Source organism: Micrasema longulum, unplaced genomic scaffold (assembly GCF_059751315.1).
Source record: "Micrasema longulum isolate JH-2025_06_02 unplaced genomic scaffold, ASM5975131v1 h1tg000692l, whole genome shotgun sequence".
Classification (NCBI taxonomy): domain Eukaryota; kingdom Metazoa; phylum Arthropoda; class Insecta; order Trichoptera; family Brachycentridae; genus Micrasema; species Micrasema longulum.
In genome coordinates this window covers 368,310-389,488 of record NW_028277888.1, presented here as the reverse complement: position 1 = coordinate 389,488, position 21,179 = coordinate 368,310, and positions in this window count along the sequence as shown.

The following is a 21,179-nucleotide window of genomic DNA, read 5'->3' as shown; positions in this document are numbered from 1 at the left end:
ATATTTAAAGAGCAATTGTGTTCCATAAAAAAAATATTATTACAATTTTCTTATCAGCATCCAGCGGTGCATATGGCACTGCATTGGCACTCAAATCGCAGCCTATCTAATTAATTTTTATGCATGGAAGGTAGGGTGATTAGTCTTACGCCTCAGGCACCTACCGGTCTAGGGACAGTGAAAAATTGCTGTATCAAACTATCATTAAAACCAATATTTCTAGTCGATTCTGTCAGAAATCAAATTTGAGACCTTAGGAATGGCAGGCGAATACACCAACCACTACATTCCACAACTAATCCCATACCGTTTTTCTTTATGGAAAGATTTTTACATATTTCATAAAACAGTAAAGCAATGGGCAAGGTGCAATGCTAATAAATTTCGCATGCTAATGAAATTATAAAAAAATTAGCAATAATTGATCAGTTCTGCGACTAATAACATTGTATGCTATGAGAAATCTCCGGCACACGCCGCATAACGGAAAATGGCGGAGCGGTAATAACGAGTTATCATTATATTATTTTTATCTCCTCTTGACCGTCACGCTAGGTGGGATGATAAATTTAATGTCTTTGAGTCGCCGCGGAGCGCCCTTTCAGAATTGGATTACTTCGCTGAACATTGGTTATTGACAGCAAAATGTCACACAACTACCCATTGGGTACAATATAGAAAACATAATAATACCCCCTCGTAAATCGTAGTGTAACAATACGAGTATACTATATTTACAGAGAGAAACACATTCCTTTTGAGTTTGAATATTTTTATTTCATTATTATTAGTTTTTCTTTATCTTAAAAGTCAAATTTTTCTCCGTATTGTACAGTTCTTTATGTTAAATAGAACAAGAATTTTGGGCCCGTAGGACAGTGAGAAATTTACAATTATCTTAAATTGTCGTTAAGCATTTTTTTATATGATAATGGGTACATAGTTTGTATGAATATTTAAAAAATCAGAAAAATTAGAAAAATCGATTACCTGTAAGTAAACATGTTTTAAAAATAATTCTATAAAAATATTTAAATATTCATACAGAAATTTCAAATTTGTATTTAAGTCAATCGAAAATAACTCTGTTAACCTTCCATTATATTCGGGGCCCTGGACATGGGTTACTGAGTGACAAGCCACTTTCAGGAAGCAATCCTACAAAATAAAATGAATTAATAATATGTCGCGTTGTCTTGAGGCCTCAAGATTCGATTCCTAGCAGGAGGATGAGAAATATTGGTTTTTATACAATATTTTTAAATAGGATACAAAATGTAAAATTTAATTACAGAACATATAAATTTTTTACTGTTTATATTTTCTCGATATTTAATAAAATTTTTTTTTAATGTTAGACTGTAAGAGATTTCCAGTGGTAATTAATCCGCCATTTAACCACGTGGTATTATTTGTGAACCCGGAAACATCCAAAATCGTAAAAAAATGAGATGTAAATTGAAACTTATTCAGAACACTACTGTTTACAATATTATATAGTAGCATTGTCAGTTCAAAATTGAAAACGAACCGGTTGTGGTCCCGTGGTAGTATAGTGGACACACGGGCCAAAGGTCCGAGGCTCAAATACCACTCTGCAAATCGATTTCCATTTTTCCAGCACAAGTTATTTACCACTTCTAAGAAATGGTTTGAAAGTTTTTTGAAAGACGTGCCAACCTCCACTTGAATATTGGAAAGTTGGCAAACTCCGAAATTCAATGAATCATTTTACTTCTGTTCCTCAACATGATCATGATTATTTTTTCACCGTTTCATATAACATATTCACGTGTTTTAATAAAAAATTTAAATGAATTAGTTCTAATTTTATTATGATTATTATTGTAATGCCGTAAGATCCTCTAGCCCAAAAGGATACTAAGGTTCTTTTCACACATGCCACGCAAATCCACCCGGCCTAGTAATTTTACCGGATACATCCTTCAAACGCATACAAAATGTGTCACCTTTTGTAGGGTGAACCCAGTAAAACTAATAGGCCGAGTGGATTGGCGTGGCATGTGTGAAAAAGGCCTAATTGCTTTCGTGAAATTGGTCGCGGAGAGTCTGATTAATTTGTTATAGCTGATAGATAGCCAACGCATGTTTTTGTTTCAATATTTGAATAGTTATTTTCTGTTGATCAATTTTCAATGCACAATCATTTTTATGATATCATAACTTTTACCTAAAAATATTATTTCCATTTTTTTTTATACATTTATATATACATATACAAGTTTTGGGAAGTAAAAATTATAATTTTTCACTGTCTTAGAACACTTTGTCGACCTCGTGGTGTAACGGTCAGCGCGTTTGCCTACCATGCAAGATGTGTCGGGTTCGATTCCCAACATGCTTGACATTAAATATTTATTTAAAATTGTGTTTTTACACAAGAACATTTCACTGTCCATGGATTGGTATATAAAACGTAAAACTTATCATCGTACCTTCATGTTACAAAAATGATCAAAATACGCTGCGATTGGTTACCAATGCAGTGCCCTATGCACCATTAGGTGCGAAAAGGGAATACTGATGATAATGATGAATGATGTCTTAGAACAGGGTTACACACCCTAGTTTGAGAGTCAAAGTAACTTTACATTAACGTTATAATTTTATATACATACTAGCGGACCCGTCAGACGTTGTCTTGCCCAAACGTTGGCTTCCCTGCTTTGACTTTTCATTGGTAAGTAGGTACCTAACTACTTGTTTGTGATTAAATTCCAAAACTTAAAATTGATAATATTCAAATATTTTATTTAAGTAGGTACCTAGGTACTTGTTTATGGTTGAATTCCAAAACATAAAATAAAATAAAATTTTGTTCAAATATGGCATTCTTTTTGCAAACTTCAAACTCCGGTCGTCTCACCAACAAAGGGATGTACTTATGAAGGAATACGATTTTTAAAATGTATTGAATTTAATATTATTTTAGTGTTACCAAAAATCCAATAAATAGAAACAAATGGGTAGAAATTATAAGGAATTTAAGAAAAGAATCTGATTGAGATCCACAAAAAACAAATGCTCTTTGTAAACATTCAAAAACAAACTTTTTTTATACACAAAAAACAACATCTTTCCATTTTTTTGCAAATGCATTCTCCTCAAATGCAACCCTGGTAGATCGATGAATTAAACATTTATGCTCCTAACTTCTTTTTTACATATTCGATTGAAGATTTTAATATCTACAAACACGCAGAGCGCAAAGATCTATGTTTTTCTAAAAACCGCACGTAAATCAGTTAAGCTGTTTAGGAGGAGTACGGTGACATCACACGTACAGAGGAATTGTATATATAAAGATAATAGATAAGGTAAGATGGATGCCTATTCAATCAATAACATTAACATAGTTTCTATCACGCATTTGTTTGTATTAATTGTAAAAACATTGAAGTTTGTTAGAAGTGGAAGTTCATTGTAATTTGTTATAAAAAAGACGAGTAATACTAATATTTTTAATTGAATCGGCATTCACTTCGTAACACTTCATTATAAATTATTACGAAAATAAAACTTTGTTATCAGTGTTACACAATTTTATTATTTTACAAGAACACAACTTTAGTTTCGGGAGAGCACTCCTCCCATAAACGGGTAATATAAAACTAATATAATAAACACAGAATATTGTTCACAATGTCATAGAATCTAAACAAAAAATAAACAAATTAATCAGTGAACCTTAGAGCAGGGGGGTTTTTTTTCCCTTATCTAAGGTGTAATACTGCTTAAATCTCCAAATTAGGTATAACGAGTGACCTGTTTCATCGCTTGACGATTATACCTCAATCGGTATATTTTGTAATTAAAATTAAGAATAGTCTTCATCGGAGTTGTTTTCTCTTTATCACTCCTCCGCGAGAAGCTTTTGACTGCTTTATCGGAATTGTTCCGAAATCGATGGCCACTCAGAATATGACGTGAGTCAATATTTATTAACGTTCCTTTTTACGGTTCTACTGTAAATATATCAGTTAAGTTAAACTTCTCATTATAAAGGAGAAACACGTACCAAGTACCAATGTTCACACATCAACAAAATATATTGATATAACAAACGAGTGAGTGAATATAATGATTGTTACATATTAAAACAGAGATGGAAACATTCAGAGAAGATAATTTACAGGACACATTAAAACCTGCCGTTGGGTGTTTTACTTCACTAATTTAGTTTATTTATTAAGGGTAATACGCAATATTGCAATGGAAGTATTGTATCTTTTTCAAGTTATTTTTAAATGTACCTACACTTAAGATAATATTTAGTTTTATATAAATTACCCTTACACTGTATAATATTCACCAGTCTGAAGATGCCCGTTAGAGGGTGAAAGCGCTAATTGGTCAAAATAAATAAGTGGAAGTGTACCAAGTATTTTTAAAATTAATAACTTATATGGAAATGTAAGTTATTACATCATTACAATGGAATTCCATCAAGAATTGTCAATAAATAATTTAAATGAAATTAAATGTAACTGTTTTTCAATGAAGGCTATAGGAACTTTAACTTATTAACAATAAAAGAATTACAAAAATATAAATGTGAAAAAACTTTGAACTACAAACTATAGTAAACAAATCACAACAAGAAGTCAAAAAGTCTAGTTTTTATTTTTTAAATATGTTTGGCCAAAGCAAAACAATAAATAGTTATTTAAATCAACAATAATTTCATATCTTTAATTGTACTAATTTTCCACCCGAGTACAGCCGATCGTAATCCGACAGACTCCGACTGTAGATTTCGGCTACGCCGAATTTTCGGCTAATTTTTTGCTGAAATTGAAACCGCAGCCGAAACTCGTTAAAATTACAATTTAATACAGAAAAATTTCCATTGCCAGGCTGTTTTGTCTTCAGAATATTCAATAATTTTATTATTGCTTTTTCTAAACAGCTTATGTCTAAGAATTTTTTTAAGTTGGCTTGTTGACAACGCTTGGATATTAATCGATATTTTGTTATTTAAGCGTGTAGTTTCCTATTTTTATTATTATTTTTTTTTAATTTTCAAAAATATTTACATAATAATCTTAAAATTAATGTCCTGCTGAATTGTAAGCATACAATTCGTCAGCTGGTAATTATATTTTTCTTCCAATGTTTTATACTTTGTCTACATCAGTAATTATTCAATTTAAAAATCATTACATTTTGAACCATATTTTGTTAAAAATTAAGACTATCATTAACGTTAATAACTTTTTCCATCAGTCATAAGTTGAGCATACGTCTCACTCCAGTATTTAATTTACATTCTTTATATTGTTTGGTTCTTAGATGTTTGTTACATATTTTAGGTACACTGTATTGCAGTGTAGTTTTGCCATATTTTTTACAATATCGAGGAGCAGTTAGCCCTTCTTCACTAGAAAACCTGGGGTGATATTCCAAAGCAGTAGCCGTAGGAAAAGCTTTTGTAAATACTCGAGATTCGAGATAAAAGTGTTTTCTACGGCCCCGATAGCAGTTCCGAATAGCACCGCTTGTGTTGTAATCAAGTACCAATTTGTATTTATACTCCGAGTGCGACGCACGCTGACAAATTAAGTTGTACCAAAGTAGAGCCTTAAGCGATAATTTATTATCAGATTTATACATAATGATTAAAAAAGAATATCATTTTTTTGAAGCCTAGTTATGAGCACAGCTTGTTTTTCTTTATTTCTAGTATCTTAGAGTATATCAATACTATGGAAATCTGTAATAAAGGAGAATGGTCATTTGTGACTCAGGCTCAACACGTGAGAGACCTGTCCTAGTTTTTCTGTTTTATGAAATGTAACAAAAATACTTTATTTTTATATTCAATATCAGTGGTTAACATATAAATACATTGTATTTTTTCAGGCGAAGTCTCGCGATAATCATGGCCGGCCGCACGTGTAAAGCAGCAGTAAAAATCCAATCTCATTACTCGATACTGTGATCTACATGCAAAAAAATACTCGTGCTGTTTTACTCTTACTCCTTAAATTAGAGCGAGAAAACTGCCTTTAGGGGTCCGCTGGACAGGCGGACTGAAAATGCAAAATGTGGCACGTCACTACAAAAACATGTAATCTACAATGCAAATATTGAGGGAAGAAATGCTATTAAAGAATATTACTATACTTGCTTTCACGGAAAAAAAGTATTAGGAAGTTGTGCTCATGTAGTTAATGCTATATATTACCTGGGGTGGGCTAAACATCAAAATGACTTTGATCATCCCGCATTAGGTATGGATTATGAGATATCTCTACATGAGAGAGTGCGGGCTCCTCGGCTCTACCCGACCGAGTTTCTCCAGAGTATACTTGAAGGAATGTATGTGACTACACATTTTTATCGATTGTTGCGTGGTATGATCGATAATTCTGAGATTATGATGAGCATTGGTTTGTATGTTCCTGATAATTACTTAAGACAGCGTCAACATATATTGTTTCATATTCCGATATACAAGACCAACCTGCCTATGGTTATGCCTGTTGGAAGGGCTACCGCTATGCTGAACAACATCTCTCTGGATATTGATCTGTTCCATGTATCCGAAGGGGTTTTTCGGAGCAGGATTCTCCTACTACTTTGACATGAGTCTCTTTCGTGATTTTTTTCTTTTTTATGATATGTACGTATTGCATATATGTTAGTAATGTATATGTTATATTAAAATAAATTAATTGAACTACGCATTGACAGATATTGAGAATTAGATTTAAAGAATAATAAAACTATTCTATCTAGATGTAGTTACATATTTTTTTTATCATCCGACCTTACTTTCGTTACCAACTGAAATAAATAGGACGCATCAAGACGATTCTAAAGAGTCAAAAATCAATAGGTATGCCAGTAGAAGTGGATAAAAAATAACTTAAATATTTCGCCGGAGGAAAAACAAAAGGCAATATATTTTTATGGTAGCCACTGATATTGAATATAGAAATGACATATTTCTGTTACACTTTATTTAACAAAAAAACTGCCATAAGTCCATTCCGTGTCAAGCCTGGGTAAATTTTGCAAGGGACGTGACTCTTTTCCTTTTTTCTAAAGTCATAAGTATTTTTTAAAACGAACATTACATTTTCATAAAAATGTTGACATTGTCATGTTACTTTTTAAACATTCATCTTACTTAGAGCTGAAACCTTTATTAACAGCAGTGAAATTCATTCGTATTATTTCATCGTTTATTTTATTTTATTTTATTTCTGACACAGATAGATCTAATTGTGTATGGATGAATTAGGTTGCGGTCCTGTGGCGAGTGTCTCGAACTTGCGACTCAAAGGTCCGTAGTTCAAATCCCACTCTACCCCAAATTGATTTACATGTTCTAATGGTAAGTTATTCACAACTCGTTGAAAATGGCCCTGAAAATGAAATATTTGGGTAAATCATAAGAACGTAAATATTTCTTTAAAAAAAATTGAATATATATTTCAAAAATGTTATGTGCACTCGTTCAAAAGCATAAAAGTTTCAGTGATACCAAAATAGGGTGCTAAACTGAAGATGCTTACTTTAGATGTGAACTTACTCGAAAACGAAATACGATATAATAATAAAATTACGATTTATTCAAAATGTTGAAAATGTTGAGTGTTTTATATAACAAAACCTAACATTTGGATACTTATTGGAGATGATTTTATTGCGTATGCATATCATGTAAAACTTTATCTTTGTATGTAAGTAAAATGTTAAACATTTATCATTTGATAAAAAATAAATAAAAACATTTAGAAAAACTCAAAAAATTAGTAAATAAATAGATAACCAAATTTTTAAAGCATTATTTTTGCCTTGCCATATTTTTGCTCGAACATCATCTCCAGTCAAAAGAGGCAATTTAAGGCTTTTTTCAAAGTAAATAAAATCACCATAATTCGAAATATTTTGATAAATGGGCTTGATTGCATAAAATGATGCAATATCGTTGACATGAAATGTCGGAGGCCCCCGAGCCGGGACCGTAATATAATTTGTCTTCCACAAGTAGTTTGTATAATTTTTGATTGATATCAAAAGCAATATTTCTTACAAGCTCAAGGAACAGTGTAATTGGCATCTGTTAAAAATATTGAAAGATGGAATTTTAGCGAAATTTGAGAAGGTATTCTGCCACTCACGAAAATGGATGCATTTATAGATCTGTTGACTTCAGTCTCCTGAATTATCTGAAAAAAAAAAATGTAAAAACCTTATCAGGTTACTGTTTTTTTTTTTAAATACCTCACTATGTCGATGTATGTTTTATTATAAAAACAAGGGTTATTCCAATAATGTGTTAATATAATAAATGATAAGGTTAAAAGTTTCTTAATATTATTGGCTGGTCCTTGTATATGTCGACTACTGGTTAAACCTTAACTTTTCTAACTATGCTGAAAGTATGCAGTACCATGGAATAAACTCTTTTGAAAATCGAAGAATAATGTTAGACCAGCTATTTTCATACAAATGAATAATTAATAAAATTGATTCCCTTTATCTACATGAGAAACTTCCATTCCGTGTGCCATCTAGACCGGCAAGACAAAATCTTCTGTTTTACACAGATAACGCGACAACAAACTATTTGAAGCATTCTACAATACCTAAAATATGCGACCAATATACAATGGATTTACCGATGCTGATATTGTCGTACAATGTATGTAAATTTAGGTCAAAAATCATAGAAATATTGAGAGAAGCAGATATTTAATTAGCTTATTTTTCTACTCGTTAGGGGGTCCTTTTTGAAAACGCGACCCCCTAAGGAGTAGAAAAATAGCTGGTGACCCTCTTCTCTCCCCTCTTACACCAAAACCAACTTTTGGCTTGTTTAGGGGTTTGCAGTCATAAGAATTGCAAAAGTTAAAATTTAAGGTTCTGGTGGGGGAGTAACACCAGATTTCTTTAGATCTGGGGCTACCTTCCCCCTCAGGATGCCAGTTTTTCATCCTTTAGCTTTAATTTTTGACTTGCTTGGGCCTACGACCCCTCTACTAGCAAGGTTTCGCGTCTTACAGGTTGAAAATTCTTAAAGAAACCATAACTATCACTACGAATAATCCTACGACGTGTATCATCCGAAACCACACAGCCCGGTGAAATTAGGGTGGATTGGCATTTTTATATTATTCTTATTTACTGATAATTAATTTGGTAAAAATCACACAAAACGGAATCGAGTGGAGATTATTTGGCATCATGGTGCACTGGTTATTACGTTTGCCTGAGATTAAAAAAAATAAAATAAACATCGAGCCATTATTTTATCATGCTGTGAGGATTTATACCACTGTGTGAAATAGGTCAGTCAGGCGCACAATGTAAACATAAAAATTATTGTAAACTTTATTTCTGGTTGCCGTTGCTTAGAACTTATCCCAAGGCAGTAAAATGATGTAATGTTTGTACGACTTAACATATTTGCAAGAATTATTATTTTAAAATATATGTGCTTTGCGTATCTTTTTTTTAAAACCACCAACAGGGTGATTATGTTGGATTCGTGGTTTTTCTTACTACCTAAAATAAATTACTTTACTTATTAAAAAAATAAATAAATAAAGTATTATGATAGAAACTTCCCACAAACGATAAATTATAAACATAGTGACAGTTTGAAATTTTCTTGTTGTAGAAAAATACTACCGTGATGCCTAGTATCTTAACAAACATTTACTTTTAAACATGTTTTTTGTAATTTATTGCTCTTGTTCTTACAATTATTATTATTTCCAGGATAAAATTGTACATTATAAATAGCTTACTCTCCGGGTTTATAGAAGTTGTGGGTCGAGTGCAATATGACAAGCAATTTTACCTTTTAATGTAATGGAAAATAACAATATAAAATATCACAAACGACTCAACCTGTTAATAAAAAATTGTTTAAAAAGATTTTTAGATATTTTTTTGACAACACAGATAGATGCAAAAACATTCAAATTTTATGTTATTTTAAACATTTATATTGTCAGTGAAAATATTTAGTTAGACGACATTGTTTTTTTTATGGAAATAAAAGACGCGTGATACTTTTGTAAATTATCTGTATTTATTTATTTTATTTTATGAAATATTGAAAAAAAATACGGTTTTTCAATTATTTTGTTTTCAACAATTGAAGACATGAGTGGGCGAAGGCGTTATGTCGCAAATTAAAAAAAAATGTTATCTTTTACAAAAAATAAGATTTATTGTGCAGCCCTTTCACATGAAGCCAACTACACCATTAAAAGGTAGCAGAAAAACGATTTTGAGAGTGATGAAGGTATTATTTTATTAAAAATTGTACTCGTGTCCAAAACCTTACCCCAGATATCTACAATTTTTATTTTCGTTACATAAAGCCCTTTACACTTATGCCTTCAATTACAAAAACTTAAGAAAATAGGAATGATTTATACGTGTCTAATAAATTGTCAAGTAAAAATATGGACTCATGAAAATTTACTGGAATGCGCTATTTTTTGTATGTTAAAGAAATGAGTTCTTTTATACACTTAAAAGATTTTTTTTTAAACTGTGATTGTACGTAAAAATATAATATTGTACATTCATTTTCAAGAAATTTTATTAAATACGAGCTGAACCCGGTAATGCTTTGCTATTACTAGATATTAGTACATACTCGTATATGGATAAAATGAACACGATCGAAAGTTTGAAATCAATAATTGTATTTAGTCCAAATTAGATATATACTCGTAAGTATACATTATTATTTTTGTGTGTCGGTGAGACAGAGAATTTTGGTAAATAAGTGTTCCAATATTAATTTCCTGTCACTGTCTTGCAGATGCCTCCCCGAGAATATGCGAAAAAGACAACTGCATGTCAGACCTTCTGTTAGAACAGGCAAAACCGACGTTTCGTTTTCCCGTTTTCCGCACCTCAAAACTGAACCGATTTTGTAAGTTTTTTTAAACAGAGTATCAAAATGTTATTTTCTGTATCGGTGCGTTTTGCGTTTTTCAAAAACAGTTATATTTGTATATCGTGCGCCCGAAGACAGCAGATAAAACTGCGCTTTGTTACATGTTTTTGGATTGTTCTAGTTCTTGTAATAAATAATTTTTCAAAAAACTAAACAACGAAGACACGTCAATAATAAATATCTACAGTGTGTAAAAAAAATCACTGCTCTAGTGCCATAATCGGAAGAGAAAATATGGGAATAGGTTTGTATAAAGAAAAGTCGTACCACGTTTCCTTTAAAGATAAAACATCATTAAGTTTATTTTCAAAACTTTACTTCATAATGCTTTTATATTGTCATACTCTTTTTTAATATTAAATCTTACCTTGCGGCTAATAGTCTCAGGTAGAACTTGTTCTTTTTGATCTCAAGGTTCCTTGAAGGATAACATGGGTCCTTAGTTACTTTCCATTAGGTATTATTGCAAAATTCTAATAAAATACTGAATCTCTTGCTTGGTTGTGAACAACGGTGGGAAAAGACAGAATAAAGTGGTTCATTTCAAGTTTATTTATTACAAATCAGTAAAATATAGTTTTACAGACAACGGACATATATGTTTCTCAAGATGTTCAACAATTATTTATGAGGAACTTAATTATAGTAAACAGGATAAATAATAATTGGAGCAGAGATCTCTCCTAGTAAGAATTAAAATTGAAAATAGCCCATTATTAAAAGGATTCGAAATTAACCTACAATGTGATTACTTCTAAGTGTCCTAGAACCGAAAATAATTTGGGCAGCGGTTCCCCGTAATGAGGATAAAGATTTGAATAATCCTGCGTATCCATTAGTTCACTGTAGTATTACATTAGGAGTGACTAATTTTCGAAGTATATTTCCACCAACCTTTATGAAGAGATGCACGCGAGGTACTCACATAATCCTCTGAGAGATTCGAACCATTCTATATTATTTTACTTGAGAAGGAAGTACTAGGAACACCAGCGATTACGAAGGATCCTAGAAATGGCGTCCTGTGTCGATTTGCCATTGAGGAGAAAAACTGCCGAGTCACGCCTCTGCCGGATGAATCAAAGAAAATGTCGACAACTCAGGTTCAAGGGCGAGATTCCGGGGTAACCTGACTCTCCATACTACAAAAAAATGTATTTCTTTACAAACGGCTCGAGAAAGTAAGTTAAAAAAAAACAACAGTTCCGTGCTGTATACTGTACTTACTAAATGGAGATTTGTTAGTTGTTACGTGGTGTATAAGGCTAAACAGCCGTCATAATGGATTCTAGCTTAAAATGATCATACGTATCCGATCTGTGGACAATAATGAAAAATTACAAATTTGTATAAGCGAAACAAGTTGATTTATATATTCGAAAGTTGTTGAAGACTTACCGGAAGCTGGTTTAATTAGAATACAAGTTTTTTTTTGGGCACAGCTCAACATGGTGCATAGGGAATTATACCAAAACTCCCATAGTTATTTGCGAGGGAAAACTGGCCTAGCGCGGCGTGGACACTGCTCGCGAACCAGATTGCAACTGGCTGGCTCGCCAGCGGCGAGTCCTACGGCCCTGTATTCAAAAAAACTAGTGTGGTGGGAGGTATCACGTGACCGCCGGGGAACGGCTGTTGACCGCTGTCGGGTAAAGCGTTTATTTACGCGATTGATTTGTTTTCTATATTCAATTTTACTTTTAAACTATAACGGTTCTGATTATCTATAGGTATAATTATTTTTGTCGCGGGACGCGACAATATAACTATAGAAACAGGTTCGATGTTATTTAATAAAACCATCGACCTATTCATACACATTTACGCACCCGAAACCCTCTAAACTTATGTCACTTAACTCATGACCAAACGCTCAGTTCTGCCTTACGCGTATTTAGTTGTTCTTTAACCACCAGCCGGGTTTTGACGTGAGCTTGACATTTAATTCTTTACCGAAATCAAAGTGAAAGCGTGTAAAACCGTTCGGATAAAAATATGAATAAAATAAATAAAGCAACTTTGTTTTTAACCACAATTTTTTTAATATTTTTTTTTCCACCGACCGGTTTCAAAGCAAACAAGCTTCTTCGTCAAGGTTTACGTAACTAATGAATTGACTCCTTTTTTATTTTTATCATGTCAACTAAATACAACTAATACACGTAGACCCAAAATATCAAGTTTTTTTTTTCTTACAAGGGTGGTAATTTGATATCAATATTTTAGAAGCTACACAGGAGAGGAATTTAAGATTTGGAATTGAAACCGGTCAGTGGGAAAAAAAAGTTGTGATAAAAAACAAAGTTGTTTTCATTATTTTATTATAATGAATAACCACAAAGTTAGTGCTTCAAATATAAAATTTTTAAGTCAAAAATATGGTTTAACTTTTCATTGATAAGTAAGTACCTGGGTACTTGTTTATGGTTGAACTCCAAATCTTTAAATGATTTATTGATTAAATAAAACAAATATATAATTATTTTTGCAAATGTCAAACTCTGCTGTTTTCCCCAACAGGTGTGCACTTTACTTAGGAATGTGATTTTCAAAAATGTATTGAATTGATGTACTTAATATTATTTTAGTACTACTAAAAATCCAGTAAACAGAAAAAAATGGGTAGAAATTATAAAGAATTTAAGGAAATAATCTTATTGGTATCCATATAAAACGAAAGTTGTTTGTAAACATTCAAAAACAAACTTTTTACACACATAAAGATAACGTCCTTCTATTTTTTTTGTATGTGCATTCTCGGCTAGTGCAGCCCTGGTTAACGATGAAAAAAACATTTACGCTCCCAACTTTTTTTCTACTAAATAAATTGAAGATTTTAATAGCTATAAATATGCTTATTGCAAAAAACTATACTTTGCTGAAAACCGCACGTAAATCGGTCTAGTAGTTATTCTGTACATCGAGGACATACGTAATAACCTAAGTGTCCTTCAAATAATGTTTTTATTCATGTTTTCGCTCTCTTTAATTCATTATTACTCGTACTATTTGTTATTGAGCCCGTTTTAACTGTGTACCCTTTATATACCTATCTATAAATTCAAATCATATTTTCACATATATTTTTTATCGCAAATCTAATATTGAAGTTCCAGCAGTCAGTGGGTATAAAAATATACACATATAGTAATTTACTCTGCAACTCGTGTGGTCTATGTTAACGCGTTGATCTCTGAACATAGATTTAATTGAGTTTTTGAACTTTTTATTTTCCGATTATGTTATTGAAAGCTTGAAAACGAATACGTATTTATCTTTTTTTTTACTCCACAAAAAATATATTCTACACATTTATACCGTTGGGAAATTGCAATAAAAAAGTTCCTTTTTTTTCAATGTGGTATATTTGCAAAAATAAATGAGAAACCCGCATTATATTAATACCACAAAAACATTTGAAAAAAAAAAACTTGCAATCATGATTATAATATTAGGGTTGATAAAGGAGTAGTAATTTTACACAACCAAACGGTTCTATGCAAAACTGATCCCCAGGAGTATTTTTTTAAAACAATTTATTCAAGATTGCCGAAACTACCCAAAAACCGACAGTGATTACATCAAATGCATTATTATTTTTAAGATATTTATTTTTTATTTATTTACAATTTTAAAAAACACGTTATATTTGAAATTTTATATTGTCTAGTCATTTTATGTCTCGCCTAGTCTAGTTAGTTCAGTCATCATGTGCTTTTTCAGATTGATTTTAAATTTGTCTCCAGTAAAAGTTTTCAAGTAGTAAGGTAAGTAATTGTAGTGTTTAAGTCCATTATGTAGTATTTTTGACTATCCTGTGTTTGTCTTTGCTTTTTCATTATATGAGTATTTACACCAGGAGAAATTTGTACCATCAGGGAACAAAGGGTTAATGAAAAAAACATCAGGGTGTTGAACGCAAAAAAAGGTTTTTTGATTGAATATGTAAATGAATCTAGTATATTGAAGTAAAAACTCTTTTTACGTATTACTTCGGTTAAAAATCAATGAAATAATACGTTTGTAATCTTAAATACCAGCGATTTATCTTGAACAATAATATTACGCCTTTTTATTAAATATTTGATTAAATGCGTTGAAATCATATTGATTAAAACGTTTTCTAAGCCCATATTTGCATATCGGACCGTGTTTAGGACAGAATTTTCAATTTATAAACATGAAGTCTCAGTAATAGTTTTGCAATTAATCAATTTACGGAGCGGTGTATTTTTAAATATAAATAAAAGGGTATGAATAATGCATTAGGAGTTTACCATTCGCCAACGGTACCTACTCGATCAAAATTAATGTAATTCACGCTTTGAGCGCATCAACCGCCTCACTCCGTAATTTACGATATACACCGACTGGCACATTCTGAAAACAAGTTGACGAAACTTGGAGCCTTGTCCATCATTTTCTCCGTTTTGGTCATTTTTGTATGGTGCTTAACTCACCAAGGTAAAGATTTTGTATTTCGCGTATCTTTATTCGCTATTAATTGGGAGAAAAAAACAATGTTATTCTTGCGTTCGGTACATTCTCGGGGAGGAACGAGTTTACATAATGACGGTGTCTGAAAGAAACCGCGATGTTTTATTTATAAAATACTTTTCCTTGTACGCGTCTGTTAATTAATTGGGTCAGAAAATGTTACCATTCATTATTTCATTAAAATTTTTTAAATCTCCGACTGCGCATCGATACATATATATTTTTCATGTATCATGTCAGTTTAAGCACAAAAACAATACTCATACATAGGACAAAAGCTATATAATATAGTGCAAGAACCATGGAAATGTTGCAAGAGCCACAAGCTAAAAAAGTTGCTACTTTCTTCTACTACTTTCCTCAGTAAAATTGTGCGCAGAGAGTCCAAAAGGTTGATGGTGGCTGTTAAATGGCCAACACATGTTCTAATTTAAATTGTAATGATATGTTTTTAGTTCTTTATTGATTGAATTTTTGTATGTTTTATTCATGTAAACATTTTTTATTTATCACATCTTTTACTTAGTTTTTTTTATGGTTTTTCTTTTTACTATGTATTTTACTATGTCTTTAATACATTTTTTACTTTATTTTTTTACCGGGTCTTAAAATATGTTTTTACAGTGTATTTTACTGTCTCTTACTATGTATTCTCTTATTACTATATATTTTATTGGGTTTTTAAATACTTACTGTATTTTTTACTACATTTTTACTCTGTTTTTAATAAAAGTAAAAACTTTGTTTTTTTAACCTTGTATTTAACTATGTTTTACGCGATGTCTTATAACTTTATTTGTTTTTCTATGTATTGACTACTGTTTCTTATATTATATTTGACTGGTATAGAACCGGTTAAATAATCCTTGTTAGAAGCAACGTTGTATAAATATAAGTAATTCTATGTTAATAATGTGATAATAATTAATAAATAAATATATTATTTTTATTTATTATAACAATAATGTCTCTGTTTATTAACGAAAATCACAATTTCTTTATCTACTACATGTTTTAGGTAATTGATTTATCTGAATTATGTCTAGTCTGCCTAACTAGGTACAACCTGTTTTAAAGCAGACATTTTTATGCAAAGTAAGCAACAACATGACTACCTACTAGTTAATTTATTAAATTTTCATTTCGTCTTATTTGATTATGTACAAATAAGTTTGTGTGAAATTTATAGATACAAATTTGACGTACTTACTCCGGGGCCGCGATTAGAATGGGAAGTTAAGGACGTTATATCTTCAACGTCACGATACAGTTGAAGCCCAAGCCATTACCAAGATACACTATCGCTGCCTTTTTTTCAGGTTTTAAGGTAAGTACATCAGTATATACCGACGGGTCTAGTACCCCACGATACACATATCCACTCATTAAAAGTGTAATTTCTGCTGTAATGACAATTTATTTTATCGTTTTAAGGTGGCCAGTTTATCTCTTAAAAGCCAGTTTGAAATATGAGAGAGAAATAAGTAAATTTCGAAGTCGAATTAAATTCTGATATAACTGTCAGTTTTTAATCCGGACACTAGACGCTACCTTTTTAACATATAAGGGCATTTAACCATTGAAATATTGCCACCATATTTTTAAAATTATTTTTATTATATTTTTTACATCTGTTTTACTATTTTCTTGAGTGTACGTATCGAGGTGTCAAAAGAGCCGGCTTTCTAATACCTCGGTAGATAAATATAGACGAAAGTTAATCATACCGTATTGGTAACTGTCAAAAGTCATATAAAAATCATGGTCAAGCAAGCATTTTTTGCTTGAATTGAAATTTATTTGTGTTTAAAAGCGCTTTGAAGTAGCAGGATACGTAATGAAACAAAAATGATAATTCTTTGAAAGTAAATATTGAGGATTGTCTTCTTTTGATGATTAATGTAATTTTTCGTATTATTTTTAGTTATTTACGACTGTTATCACGACATAGTCTGAAAATTAAATTATTATAGAAGAATACAGTTATGTCTTTGAAACAGAACTAAAACTTCTAGCGAGCGTTTTCGAAGCAATGGCTAATCTCAGGTAAAAATCATGAAAAATAAAATTGAGTGGGGGGGAGTCGGATTCGTAGTGTAGTTGTTGGCAGATTCACTTACTATTCTTGAAGTCCCGGGTTCGATGCCTGGTAGTGTTGACGTGAAAAAAATGTTTTAATGGTGGTTTAACACTGCAATATTGACTGGTACCTGAAGCGTAAGACTGATTACATTACCTTTATGCAATAGATGATCAAACTACACTGCATTCGGTTGGAGTGTCAACGCAGTGCTCTTTGCACCACTGGGTGGAGATAGAAAAATCGTCATGAAATAAAAAAAACTCAAATGCTTTTTTTTTACAAATTAATATACAAGGTGGCGCAAAAGTCTAATTTTTGCATGGGGCGGCAAATTTCAGTTCTGTTTTGACATTTGCGAAGTAAACAGATACAAAATATAAGTCAATAAGATATAAAGCACTGTACTCCTTAGGAACGCAGAAAAATTGTTTCGTTTTTTTTTTTTGCACAATAATTCGTCGGTGGTGTTGGCGCAGGAAGAATTTAGGTGCAGATTTACCGGTAGTCCAACGCCATCTGGGCAAACCCTACGTTGCTTAACCGCTCGCCTAGAAGAATATAGAACTACATGAGATGCTGCCAGGTCTGGCCAGCCCCGGAACAGCCATTCTGCTGAGAATATCGCAAATTTGGCTGAAGATGTCGCAAAGAACCCCGGAGTATCGACCAGATGACGTGCCACGTAATTGATCATCATTGAGAATTTCGGCAAAAAACTTGAAGATATTCTCATACAAAGTGCAAACAGTGCAGCAGCAGTTGGCCGCCAAGCCCGTGTAACCTACGCTCAAGCCATCCTAAATCTCGACCACGATGAAGACAACTTATTACTGAAAATCATCATCAGTGACGAGGCCCATTTCCATCTCTGTCGATATGTAAATAAGCAGAATTATCGCTATAGGGGCACTGAAAATTCACATCTACGAAGAGCCACTACACCCGCTCAAATTTATTGCATGATGTGGTATTTACGCTGGGGGCATCATCGGGCCTATTTTTTTTAAAACGCCCCGGGCCAAATGACTGCTGTGAACGGCAAGCACTAGAGAGCCATGCTTAACGACTTTCTTCTTCCTTGATTGGATAATTTGTAATTGGAAACCATTCAGTTTCAACGGAATAGAGCGACGGCGTATACTGCACGAGCCACAACCAATATTCTTGGGCTGCTTTTCCGGGTAGCCTAATCTCTCGTTTTGGTGATTTGCACTGGCTGGCAAGATCCCCTGATTTAACCGTTCCAGTCTTCTTTTCGTATGGTTTCTTGAAATCACGAGTCTAAGTCAGCGAATTTCAGATTTTCGAAGCTCTCAAAAAGAACGTACGCCGAAATTGCGAGAACCCATCGTCAGTAGTTCTGGAAAGAGTGATGGAAATCCCATAAATAGGGCCCGCGTGGTTATTGATTCTGGCGGCGGCCACTTGGCCGATATTGTTTTCTCGACTTAATGGAAAAAAAATAAGACATCAAATAAACATAATTCAAAAGCAAAACCAAATTTTATTCATGAAAAAAATTACAACCAAAGTACGTCGGGTGACAACTTTTGCGCCACCTTGTAGAATAAATATGTAACATACTGCTAAATTTTCATGTAATTATATTTTTGAATAAAGGCTTATAAAAAATGTATAAACATAACAATCAGTTAGTTTAATAAATAAGTTTTGGCTACCACGCCTGCCTTATTATTAAATTATATTTTGCTCTGCCTGCGTACATACAAATAATATTGGACCTCCTAAAAAAAATATTTGCCTTACACAATATATTCCATCATATGTACATTATAATGTAGATGATGCGTAATTTAAACTGTAAAAAGTCGAGACAAGCATATAACAAATAATTTTGTACTGATTTAATGCGTCTATCCATTAAGTTGTTTTAATCTTTAATACCAGTAGTAACATTTTTGAAACAACGGATTTAATAATCTAAAACACATAACATCATAATAAATATATTCAATAACATCGGGCCTTAAAGTTACGCCTAAGTACAGTGGTATAATTTGGAAGGCAATGCTATCCTTAATCTACCGCTATAATAAGGATGATGTTCCCATCCGATTTTGAGATGTGGTCCTTTAGAAGACTACTAGGAATATCCTGGAGAGACCACATTACAAATGAAGAGGTTCTCCAAAGAATCGAAGGTGGAAGGCACCTGCTCAGGACCTTGTCCGAAAGGCGAGCGAGAGAGATGGATCGGCCATGTAATACGTCAAAAAGGCCTCCTGCATGTCAAAATGGAGGGGACGACCGAGGGGACAAATTCTAGGGGACGCCCACGCCGAGAGTACCTGGAGGACCTATTAGAGGACGTTCGCTGCTCATCATATGTTGACTTTAAAAGAGCCGCACAAGACAGGGAGGAATGGAGGAGAAGAATGAATGTAATTGCTGCCAGCCAATCCCAGGATTGAGACCAGAGAAGACTCAAGTGTACCTTTATGCTAAGTTTATGAGTAAGGCCCGTGTTTTTATATATTTAATCCAGAGCTATGAACCATACATTTTTCTATTTATATATTACAACAGAGATAAAGAAGGTGATATAGGAGTTCATGTATTTACATGACTTATGACCATTAACACAGTGTAGGATGAATATGTATTGGAATGGGTTAGCTCGAATTCTTGTATATTTATCTTGTTTTTAAATATATTTTATACCAGTATGTGATTGCACTTGTTTGTCTTTTCCACATAGTTTTATGTTCTATTTTATTAATTTCTTGTACATGTGTTTCTTCCTATAACTGTTGTAATTGGTTTAGATCGAATGTATAATCCAGTTTTTGTTTACAAACATTTGAAGAAACTTTAAATATTCTTGATTAAACCAACTGGTCTAAGAAGCACAATTTCATTTTAAATGGCAGGAGTTGCGGCGTAAGTGAAAAATTTAACCGGTAAAGGTTTCGGCTTTTTAACTTGAGAAAAATCAACAGATGTAAGAATTGAAGTAATATAGATATTCAAACTTAGAAAAAATAGTTAATGTTACACAGTGTTTAAAGCGGCCACAAAAACTAGTCAATTACAGGTCATAAGCCATGTAAATGCCTAGACTTCCATATTTCCTTATCTTAAATGTTTTGCATGTGTAGTGGTCAGCGCGATTGCCTACCATATAAGAGTTCTCGGGTTCGATTCCTGGCAGGGTTGACATATTATTTTTTTTAAAGGAGTTTTTACATTAGAATATTTTATAGTACCTGAACTGGTACCTGAAGCGTAAGACCGTTCATCTAACATTTATGCATTTTTTTATCTATTCTATTAGGTAAACAAACAGTATGTACAAATATTGACAATTTCTTTGTATATCAGTGTTAGACACTCAAGCACACACCAAAAAAATTGTTTACACTTAATACAATAATTTAAATTATGTTCAATATAATAAATGGAAAAGAAACGAAATTTAAATATCTGCTTCTCTCAAAATGTCTATAATTTTTTACCTAAATTTACATACATTGTCACAAAAAATATCAGCCTCGGTAAGTATATTGTTATATTGGTCGCATATTCTAGGTATTGTTGATTGTTTAAAATAGTTTATTGACGCTTTTTCTGTGTAAAACAGTAGATTTTGTCTTGTCGGTCTAGATGGCACACAGAATGGTAGTC